Below are 12,682 nucleotides of genomic sequence, written 5' to 3'. Positions count from 1 at the left end.
AGTTGTATCGGCAATCTGGCCGATATCGCAGCTTATCGCCGGCTATCGGAACACGCAGATTACACAATATCTGGCGTCGCATTGTGCGCCGACTACCGTTCGTTTATTGTCATACGATGTCGATAACTTGCCGATTATTGTGCGGGATTGTTTGGGAAACCCTTTATGTGGCGAATTAGTGCTCAAAATTTATGATGTGAACATTTCTGTTACGATTGCAACGACACTTACACTACAATGTTTCGTACAGTACAGTCGACTAGTTCCGAATGATTTCACGGTGTTACGGAGCACGCATATCGCGTAAGTGTTGATACTGTGTGGCGGCAACTTCTTATATATCTGGCAATAGCTTCCACGAGCTGATAATAATTCTTCTAATTTATAAGCAATTATCGTATCCGCGGTCAATATTTTTGTTAATTAGGTCAATACAAACATTAGCTACATCAAACGCTGCCGCTTACAACTTATTAATGACAGAAAAACACAATTGCGTCACAATGAAGAAAATAATAGAAAATGAGAAGAAAATATACATTTTTTGCTATCGTTAATTTTCTGTGTTGTATCTACAAATAGTTGAAAATACTTATAAACCTGTCATTAAACATTACTAAGCTTCTTAATGGTACGTAATAAAAATAGATTTAACTGTAATAAAGAACAAAAAGAATGTAAAAATCGCCTGAAGCTTTGGGTTGAAATGCCGGCGCAGTTCGGCAGCGTATCAGTGGAGTTAAATAGTTTTATTTATTTCTGGAGCAACATGTGCGACGGTGAAGCGCTGCTCACTCTCGTGCAGAAAGGATGCTGCAGACGGACGTACTCTGCCTAGTACCGTGACCCGCACTGATGCTAACAGTTATGATGACAAATACCGATTGATTTGGCACCTGTGTTTGCTACAGTCTTAATTATTTTTAATTTTATTTCCACTTGTGGGATGCTAATTAAATTGTGAGTTGTTAAGTAACATAGCAGTGTTTAATATGACAAAGCTACAAAACAATCGACTAATAATAAAAATTTGGTATAAATTCACCTCCCTATCCGATCTACAAGCAGCAGTTTTAATCTGTGTTTTTCTCGTCGCGCTTGTCGTCCGAACTGTCGGTTAATGCGCTTTTAACGACACGTTATATCGACACATGGCTACAACAGACAACACTGATTCCACCGTTAAATTAAATTAGCCGTGAGCTATTTAAAATTCTGTGGTTACACTCACTTAATTGTTGCCTGCACCGTGTACCGTGTCATACGGGGGTTTTTAGACTAATAAAATGTTATAGAGATCTGTTTGTGTACCGATTAGGCTGGGTGAGGCGTTTTTATCTCGTGCCTCGCTCGGCCCCGACTCCTAAGTGATTATTATAGGATGGGCTGGGTCGCTCACCGTTTACCAGGAGACGATTACCCACTGATAATATAATGGCTTACTCCTATCTGCTTGTTGCTAAAGACCCTTTGTAATGTCAGTTATCTGCACCACGCAATAATTCAACACGATTAACAACAATGTAAACTGCGCAATGAATGGTTAATGTCTAACGGTTTATTTGTTATTATAACTGGTATTGGTTCTATTTTAATCCGCGTGTAATGAAACCTCATAAAGTTGTAATAGTAATGTGCAGGCGCGGATGTACGAGCTGTTTGATCATTGATAGAGCGTGCGATGTACCCACACACAAGGATGTTTCATCGATGTATAAGTAATATGCATAGCTAATATAGCTGTGCATGGTGGGCAATTCCCATGACCTGCAATTTGTGTGGTGCTAACTCTTATAAGTGAGTTCTAAGGTAATGTTCTCCTTACAACAGATCCCAGCTACTGTAAGGCTCGGTATTCATGAATGCTGCTCAGATTAGTCTGTTGAAGACAAAACTGCGAGAATAAACTAATTTATGCGCGCAGTCAGGAGCATTGGCTCCGTCCAACATTCTCAGTAGCCATAAAAGTCTAGACCTAGGAAAGATAAGCCAACATTTTTTGTAATAGCTCCGCCATGTAGACGTTCGCAGCGCATAACGGTCGGCGCGCTAATGAAGCGTAAAAACGCGCATTATGCGTTTAATAAGGCAGCGATTTGAATTGAATGGAATCGAATCGTATCGCAGTTGTATAAACAAACGCCGTCGTAAAACCGAGCTGTTCCCGGTACGATACGCGTATGCAGACATAGGGTCTGGTCGCACCGCCAGCGGGGACGAACCTTCTAATGAGTCAAAGTTCATTAGCTCCAGGTTTAGAGAAGGAGACCACCAAACTCGACGGGTGTCTAGCCTAAGGAACGGAACCGACTTCCTCATTTGAATTGCAATGGTCTTGTCTTATCTATGTCGACTAAATATTGATTAGCTACTCGTATGCATGTGACAACAAGGGTTTTTAACATGAGTCAGTGTTGATTGATACACCTTCAGCTATGTATGGTTATTGACTGTAAGCCAATTTGACGCTACACAACTGCATTGCATTGTGACCTATAAAAAAAATAATTCCAACAATGAATTGGCTATGACTAGCTAAGCGAATGAAAATTGCATTCAGGGAATTAGTGCGTAGTTTTTGCTTACAATACCCGCTGTCGATGCGAGCGTGCCCTACCCTTTATTAGAGTCGCACGGTTATTCCGCTTCACTGGAAATAGTAATAGTTGGCATCGCGACCAGCACCGACACCTTATAGCCCGAACGTGTTCCCGGCGCGCAGTGCAGCACGCCGCCGCCGGCTCCTGCCGTGTTTGCGTTAAACCTAATTTTATTGACTTATCCAGAACTGGGCTATTTGTATTAGTTCCGCGTCCTGGCTTTGCGTTAACTCGACGAATGATCGGAATCGACTCCGAACATATTCGCGGGACCGTCTAACAAGTACACGCAGAACACGAATTGAGCCGTTTCCCAAGTCATTATATCGCTAATAGTAAATCTCACATAGAAAGTTACATTTATCATAAATATTTGACAGCTTTCATAGATTATTTTGGCATTAGAAAAGTCTTTGAGTTGAAATAAATGAGCTGCATCCTGGTCGGGACTGGCAGCGTGCCACAAAAAATTACAAAAAGTTGTCATAAAAGAAACACTTCTTAGGTGTCATTTTACTTAGTGTTTGTCATCTGGCTGGCGATTAGGTTCGAAATTGGCATATATTCGTGGTGTTCCGAGGTTGATGCCCGATCGCCTGGCCCGCTGCCAAACTGTTTAAAAGCTTATAGACTTATGTTTTGGGACAAGTTACTGACGTGGGCGGGTCCTGCGCTGGTGCTATTTATGATCTTGCAGCGTCAATGCCGAGCGCTCGAGAAGATAAAAATGTTCTTCTCTAAGCATTGCTAATTTAATTGATGAGAAGTAGGTATAATATTTGCCATTATTGGCCAAAGCATTTATTAATTCCGAAACTCCTTTTATGGGTGCCTTCAATTAACTAATCACAGTTAAGTTAAAGTCGTTAAGTTAGTGGAGTTCCGAATGCAAGAATTGTATACTTAAGATGATGTTTTATCCCCGCTATCTCCCACAACTGGGACCACACATTTCTACGTTTGTTGCTAATGAAAATGCGTACAAACGACGTGTGCACGTGGTCAAATGTTCGCAATCAATACGCGCAGTTTACGAGCGCGCGCGCAGCCCCGGGCCAACACACTGCGCGACTCATCACATCAACATAATATATGTACCAACACAATGAATAAAATTATCATATGCTAGATTTGATTTTTGTCGGCAAAAGTTTCTCAGCTAGCTTTTTTTAACGACATGGTCCATGCAATCTCATGAGATTTAATTTTACACCAAGTTTTGTGAGGGTATTTTCAGACATGTGTGGGATATGTTGCAAAGCTAATTTTGAATGTGTTGCCAATGTATTTATTGGTGAATAAAATTCTAAAGACATTTCGATTGAACGCCTCTAATATTCTCAGTATATCGGTTAGACTCACTGCGGTTTATCTGGAGACTGCCGCATGTAGTAACTGTATCAACACGTTAATCCTTTGTAAAGTCGATTACAGAAATTTCGTCAGGTAGGTCACAGTCACAGCAGTTATATGACACATAGTAAGCCGAGCTTAGAAAGTTATGAGATATAAAATTATAATATCAGATCGCCAATTTTGACAGCCAGATAAAAATTGAACAATATGGAGCTCAAGCCTATCGATTCAATTACAGCGAGGTGTCTATGCGTCCAATTAACATATCTCAGATATTTTGTAGCACGTTACGCCAATAAATTGCTAGTTTTTAAACACCCGGATTGGCAGTTAGCATCGCGGCGTAATTACGAGTATGACGGCGTTTATCCCATTACATTCCGACGTTACAGCGCGGTATTCACATCAATTGTACATTTATGATGTCTTAGATAATTTTACTAAGATATTCATAACCTAATTATTTAAGTTTTAGTGCATAAACAAATGGTGTCTCAATATTTCCGTTCCACCCAACGCGTTACCATAACAGCCTCCGTCCCTACAATAAAACTATTATTGCTTTAATTTTATAGTTGTTTTTATTTACGAGCCTGCACAATGGACCGAGCCCACATCTCGCGACCACGCAGCCCGTGGTCGCCGCGGTCGCGTCGTAAAAACGCTGCGACTTGCTCGTCGCCGCTGCGTCGTCGTCGAATGCTATTTTACGAGCGATCGCTTCCTGTGACCACTGGGGAATATTCCTTGTATGTACACGATTTACGTTAGTACGTACCAGCTAAATGCTACTCTAAAGTAGCTCAAGTTTAAAACTTCGGTCATTTTGCGCTTAGCTATGAGAAACGGGCGTCCGGGCCCACCTGGGGGCGAGTTATGGCCTGAACTTAGGGAGCATTGACGCTTTTGTGCTTTTACCCTAATGGTGACACTACCCCGCACACTAACGAAAGGTCGCACTAATTTCGTTCTAAACTTAAAAAAGCTTGTAGAGAAATGGTAATACAAAAGTTCTTCACTGCACTTTTTTTTATTATGTACTTAGTAGTTTAGTCTTAGCTTTCTCTCACAGCCCTACCTTAAAGAGGCAAGTGTTACCAGCAACCCACGGAATGCGCAATAATATGCAGAGTGACATCAAAATAATTTACGAGCGAGGCCGTAAAGCCGGGATCGGGGAGGCCGCAGGAGTCAGTTCCGTGTTTACCACCTATAAACCTGGCTCCGCATGGTATGCGCGACACTTCTGCAGAACATCGGAATTTTGACTTACATATGTGCGCTGTATCATGCAGGGCGGTGTTCATGCTTCGGATAATATTGTGAATTATGGGTCCATGTTGTCGCGATAAGCAATGTGTCTGTGTATCTAGTTGGTCTTACGACATATTTTCCTTTGAATCTGCTTTCACCATCCTTCAACTATTTCAATAGAAAATTATTTGCTGGATTAAATTCAGAGTTTATCTAGTTTATAATCACAATCATGGTGCAGCGTAGCGGTAACAACTGAGATTTATGCAGATGACGTCATCCGCTATTCAAGTACAATGTTGATTGTACCTATTACATCTACATAGTAAGATAGTTCCCTTCGAGATCAATGAGCAATCTACGGTAACACATACATTGTTATCTCCGACGCTCAACCATGGGAACATAACAGTTAATTATTACATGAAACTGAACAAAAACAACAAGCTTAACTCGCGTATTAAACAAGATACGCCTCGTTAATGTTACTAGTCGTTTTCGTTTTTTTACGAAGCCTTATTTTAACTTATTTGCATGATTGATGTTCATGTTACATGCTAAGATATTCGAAGTTATTTTTCGGCAATGTTTAAGCAGTTTTTTATGTCCTCACGAGAATATTGTTTGATGGACACGTTGTGAGGTTAGAAGATTAACAGACGCGAGTCAGAAATGTTTTGCGCTTATTGTGTGTGATGTACCGATGCCGCCGCGAATATATTTGATATGTGATAAATAGATAGACTTTGATTGACGTATCGGTATAACATAAACAACTGTACAACGGGAAAATAGTTTTAGAATTAATTAACAAGTTTAATAGGATAAGTTTTGATTTGACTGAAGTGTAAGTGAAGCTTCAGTTTATTGAAGGAGGGATATTGTTAAACTTGGGTTTTGAGCAGCCTGCCTATTATCATATTTGAATCTTAGATCTAATGGACTTGTAGTTACGGATCTTTGGAATAATATTACAAGTTTTTGTTAGTCTATTAACAGTTTAAACGCTAAAATTGCAATGCAAGTAAGAAGGCTGTCAAAGTGGCGTGAATCCACTTAAGTGAACATTAACTAAGTGATTTAGCAATTTCTTACCATTTAAAAGCAGGTCGAATAACCATGGGAAAGAAACAAGTAGCTGTGGACGATAAGTTAGCGATAGTGAACTCAAACTCAACATGGCACGCGGCTACTAACGAACTACTCACTTAAAATGTATTTAATGAAATAGGTACAGACAAAATCCAGACAGGTAACCCGAAAATATTTTGTCAAAAAAGTTGGAATGGTTTCTTGTTTACATGTTTATCTGGCATGTGCTTATTCTGGAATTATTCACTACCTTTCCCGGAAAGATAAATCATAAACGATTCACATTTGACTCCCTCAAATAAATTGTCGGAAAAACTGTGGTTTGTTTCGAAGTGTCACCGTGTACCGCTTTAATAACTGTCAAAGTTTGAAAGTAAAAAGTAGTCAGTCATTTGGTTTATTTGCATTGTGGGTCAAATCGTGAGTATTGTAGCGTTTAACGAGGCTCATTCAGAACGGTTATAACGTTGATTGTGGAAGATAAATGAGGAAAGTTCTTTAAATTGGACTGCGGTGTCAACAAGTGAGAGTACATTGTATTGTTGTACTGGGAAGTTCGTTTCACAACCCAAATGTGTAGGAAAATGAGAGACACCATCAATTTTGTTTGTTAAGAGACTGGAGTTTAAATTTCTTGAAGAGTATCTATAGGATGAACAGTAAACTGTTGTGCTACTGATATGTATGGTTAAGATACACTTATCTTACTCCATAGCGAATATAAAGAATGAGTGCATTGTAAAGGTATTATGAAAAATATGGTGATCGCACAATGAAGGGCTTATTGTGCAGTTTCCCACTCATATAAGAAGGTAGATAGTTATAGTTTCAGTACACATCGAGGATAGATACCGATCAATACCCCATTGTCATTAATAATGATTAAAAATATTTTATCATTAGAGCAAGTATATGGTGTGACAAGGCGTCGGTCGCCTGCGCAGACGCAAGAAAGACCCATTGTAACATTATCAGTAATGAGTCACCCTGGGTTCTTGCATGCTAAATGCGTACAGAGCTACGTGATTAATGGGCCGTGCGCCAATAGCTAGGAGGTCTGCCCACCCCGTAAAGGAAGCAAGTAAAATGGCTGCCGGGGGCAATGACCTGTGGGGTAGGTATCAGCGAAAACTTGTACATATGCGAAATGGACCGCCTTATCTTTATGGTGTTTTCTTAGCGGAGAAAACTTGACGGCTATCAATAGATGGAGTCTGCCTGTATGGCTAATCTGTCACCTTCACATGTTTTACAGGAAAGAAAAACACGTTCCTTGTTTACGTGTTGACAACAATGTTTTACGGTTGATCCTTGTATTCTATCAAGATCAATAAAGATTTCAACAATACGAGTGCTACAAAGAATATCGTAAACATTCGGCTTGTAATGATATGAACCTTACAAACGACTGTACGGATGTTTAGTATTTTCATAGACGATTTCAGTAAGGTGTTTCTTTCAGTGTAAATAGCTAACATCAACGTATTGCCATTCGAGTGTTATTTAGTAAACAGGCTTCTTCATGTCTTCAGTAACAATAGTGCCTCGTGTTTGATGTTCAGTCTGTATTTACTATTTACACTGTTTTCAGGGTCCCGTGCGTTCCAAGGAAGCCCATTGTTGTGGTTCCGTCTGTTTTGTGTCTGCGCTGATGTTTAGGCGACGGCGAAGGTTTTAGCAAAACTTTTGTGATCGCCATTTGTTTTTGAAGGAGTTCCCGATAGCGATTGAAAGGAAAATTAGGAACAATGTGTGCAATTTTTCATAAATTTTAAAGTATTTTTTTTATTACTTTAATAGCAGGAATCACGTCAGCAATAATTTGATATTGTTTATTATATTATAGCGTGCATGTGTAAACAAAGCTTACACAAATTGGCTCTAATCAAATACCTAATCCATGATCCAGATAATATGACATAAAAGTTTTAGTTACCCGGCAGTACAGTCGCGTACAAAAGCTAATGCCGAATTAATGAGGATAATGCGTATCTCTAATAATCGCAATTTCCGCTCTCCCTGTTAACGTACACTGGTGACAAAACAAACATAACGAAACAAATGGCTAATTTTCGAATATTTAGCTGTCCAGTTAGAAACAGCCAGCATAATAATATTGGGTACTGTTAGACGCAATACTTTAATGGATTAAAAGTGACCCAGCCGAGCACGAATCTGTTTAGAATCGGTCAAATGTTTTCAGGTCATCTTGATTGACCGTTAAGGCTTATAAAAAGAAGTGAACTTTGTTGAATTTGTGTTACAAGAAAAGCAAACTAGAATACATTTTCTAGTTAAAATACATTAAGCTTGTACTACAGTTTTCAGAAGAACTAGACTGAAATTGGTTTTCTATGATGAAAAGAAATTGATCATATTTACTTGGGATATTTAAAAGGACCTGAGCATAGGACCTTCCTTGATTAAAAATAATACGTACAAATGGTCCAACCCATTTCTTCCGTATGAGTGAGTTTCTGAAGCTTTATTATACAGAAGTATTAAAAAAGGTTTGAATAAGGAGTCCTATATATATTGCAAGGTAATGATATATTCGTATGTATTACCGTGGGCTGGTGATGTAACGCAATCAGCGGGGGTCAACGTTTCCTCGTTCCTCGCAATTTTCCGCTTGACAAATCAAACTTATGCTAAAGCTGGGGATTGATTGACAAGCGACGGCGGAAAGGTCAAATTATCTTAGAATCAATAGTCACGTAGACATGAAAAGGGTCGTCCGAATTTTATTTTAGGCTTAGAAAAATTGATTGAAACAACTGATTCGGTAATTTTTAAGTACTTTCTGCCTAAAAATTGTCTGTCAAGACCCATGTTACTCTGATTCATCAAAACCTGAGCTTTAAGATAACTTAAAATTATAATTTGTCATTTACCTATCGCGGTGTCCAAAATCACACACAAGTCAATTAAAAATTTTATTTCATGTCAGTTACATTACATTTTCAATTGAGTACATTTCCTCTAATTGTAATAATATCTAGTTCATTACATTCCTGGAGCTGTCGTGGAAGTTTCGCAAATCTGTCGTCTGCCGCTTTCCCGCTTAGTTTAGGCCCCCGGAGTCACCCCGAGCAAGGAGGACAATTTGGCCGGTCATAGTTAACAGGGTTAAACCTGCCCACCGCCTCCAACCTGCACCGCCAGACACTTGATATTGCCAATTTAAACTTTTTAAATGACTTATTACCCAAAATTCACGAGCCTGTTTGGGAAAACTATTTGCGTGATTTTAAAGCGAACAAAATTGAAATTGTGCATACTTTCCTCATTGTAAGGTTTACACAGAGAAAGTTGGTTGTGAATATTCTGCTCGAAGTTAATTTTGTGTAATAACAGAGCAAATACCCTTCGAATTTGTTGCCTAAATTAATAGTTATGTTCAAACCAATTTCTGTATTCAGTTCTGTGTTTAATGCTGGCCGCGCTGAATATGTTGTGTGCTATTCGGTCGCGTAACCGCAATTCCAGGGTAAACACGCGTTACATTTGCCGTAATTGATTTCACTTGACACTAGGTGTTAAAATCCGCTTACAATATTTGTCAAACCACCAAATTCCGCCAACAGATGGCAGCCATGTTTTATATTGAAAAAATGTGTTCCACAACCGGCTTTATGACATTTTAATGTAAATGTTGGGCCGTTGTGGCGACTCCACATTTTTGCGATGCGATCGTATCAAACGCGACTAGTTCCATTACAACTTTTATTGTGAAATGAACGACAAACTTTTTGTGTCGAGTGTACCAGCTAGTCTGTGTCATGAATACGATTTTTAATATTCAATTATAACTTTAAAGTTGAACATTTGAATTTATGACACAATAAATCAGGAAAAAGAAGCTAATATTTGTTGAAATCATGATATTCATCACCTATTTTATAATCTCTTGGCAGGCAATCCGATGAGCCGATTTCTTATTTACAGAAAAAAAAACTTGGCAAGCGAATCGTGTACGTTGGCAGGTAGATCTCATCTGGTCAGTCAGCAGATGTTTGTCGTTTGCGTCCGATATTCCCGAGAATGGCCGGTAAGATTTACGGATATCCGGCGCAAGATACAAGCGCGACCGTGTGGATACAACTGCTATTCACGCGCCTGTGACCGGAATGCCCGTATCTCACTCGCACCCCTTCAAAAGGTTACAATTTTAGGTCTCGGCGTTCACACTTCAATCTGATATAGAGGATACACTCCACGCAAGTATTCGGTCCCTCAGGAATTTAGGTCTTTGAATGTTTTGTTACAACAATTTCGCAAACGCGGACCGAATCGTAAAAGTTCTCTTAACGCCCAAATTGGCCATTTGTTTGTAGAGTTCGTTGAAAGCGAGAGTAAAATGACTTTAAAACAAAGTAATTACGACTCTGTGCTAACTAATGCTGACATCAGTCAAAGGAGGACCATAAAAGTAGCGAACAATAAGCTGCAGCATTCAGGAACTATAAGCTTTCATTTCTTCATTCCAGACTTGTAGAATAGTCCCCAAGTAATTTGGGTCAATAAAATCTTAATGGACAAAAGACAATGACTGTGTACCTGAACGAGATGCTTGCAAATATTTCTGCAATATAATTTTTATAATATTTTGTTTTAAGAAAGCAAGGACGTATCCTAACAATGGCGGTGTAACGGTGCTTGAAGCGGCGGGAACAATGGACATCGGCGTCACCAAATGAATTTGATGTTCGCGAATTTCACGAGCTCGGAGACAATTCTTCTCGCGTACATTATTTATGTTCATGTTTCTGGTAAAATGTAACCGTAGCGACGGTGATTAGACTATTGTAAGAACTTTAACGGTAGTTTAGCACACTCCTCTTCAGTTGTATTTGAACGCTTTGTTAACATTGTAGGTACATGTTTCAAGATTTCAATTACTGTATTCTGGTAGAATCATCATCGCCCGAAGCGAGGCACGACTCTATTCCTAGTGATCTTTGATCAATTCAAGTGTAACCCGAGCACGGTAGTAGAGCATCGTTAGAAATGTCACTCCCTTTTGTTTCAAAAAGGGGCTTTTTACGTATCGATCCCTTGCAGGTAACCGGGAGCGGATGATTTATTACCCGGCTTGTTTGTTCAAATAATCGATGCCCTGGCGAAATTCCGTGCGTCACACGAAATGCGGCCATAAAACAACTCCCCCACGTGTAGTTTTTGAACGGGCTGGATGGAACGCATCTCGATTTAATGGCTCTAAACGAAAATACCCTGCGTGCAGTGTTGGTTCGCCGTAATATTTGGACAATACCGAGTGGGCTTGCTAAATTTCCATGCGAATTTATTGCAGCACTAAATCGGGGAGTCATCGCGCCGTCAGCGATATTGTTTATAATAAAACATAAATATAATTTGGTGCGCTAACGTAAACAGCCGTACATTACGATCGTACATCTCGCTTGACATCCGATAAAAGTTTCATCGATGGAGCTTATTACCAGCCTCGCAGGCTGTCAGCGAGACGCCTTTGCCTACATACTAGATAGTAACGACGGCGCCGGCGGTATCGATTTCTACATTCTTATTGAGTTTTTACTATCCCGTACTTACCACTTTCTAGTGTTCACTTTAATCAGATATTACTCCTTGCCCTGTCTACGTAATAACTGTTCATGGCTTTTTGAATGAAAACGGTTTACGTTTTCTTAATCCAAAAATTCCTAGAAATTCAGGCGCTCAAGATTATGGAATTATCAAAAGATATCCAGGTACGCGATAATGGCGCTGGCCCGGGTTATTGATATTTTGTCAAAAACATGTAGTTCGGTTGTAATAGAGCATCGTTACAAGGTATAGTGTGTACCCAGATTGCAAGATAACGCGCTGATAACGTACAATATCAAATCGTATGAAAAAATAAGTTTCTTTATCGGTACATAGGTACGTACGTAGCGTAAGCGTGGAGTGGGAAACGTCTGCTTGTGGCCAGTCTGTTAAACATGGCTTGTTATGTAATACACATTGATTTCGAAAATGAAATCTTATCATTTAGCAATCTGTAGCTTAAATAATTCGAAAAGAGTTCTGCTTAGAAAAGAGTTCTGCTTAGAAAGCAAGGCAAGGAGATCGTATTCCACAATTTCTGATGCACAAGAACGGGCCAGTGATGCCTGGTAGTTTATCATAGGTGGAAACACATGTAGCTGGCCGGCGATAGTGGTGGACACCTCGCTATCTATGATCGATCACTGGCTGTTTAATTACGGCGAGTTATCGGCGCGCATGATTTATTGATATTGGCTCCGTATCGCGATACTGTGACACAGAAAGAGGTTTGATTGTAAGTTTGGCTCCTTGTTATGGATTGTTTTACGAGCCCGCTGTTGTAAACCAGATACCTTTAATGTTATTGTGCT

General features: G+C 39.6%; 1 protein-coding gene across 3 annotated transcripts in view; it reads right to left on the bottom strand.

The window, feature by feature from the left end:
* The window catches only part of LOC110375969 (frizzled-2), a 159,955-nt gene that overhangs the window by 3,336 nt on the left and 143,937 nt on the right, over window positions 1-12,682 (bottom strand). The gene's annotated exons all lie outside the window — the stretch shown is intronic.

Source organism: Helicoverpa armigera, chromosome 11 (assembly GCF_030705265.1).
Source record: "Helicoverpa armigera isolate CAAS_96S chromosome 11, ASM3070526v1, whole genome shotgun sequence".
Classification (NCBI taxonomy): Eukaryota; Metazoa; Arthropoda; class Insecta; order Lepidoptera; family Noctuidae; genus Helicoverpa; species Helicoverpa armigera.
Note: the sequence above shows the minus strand (reverse complement) of the source record. Positions and strands in the feature narration are given on the sequence as shown.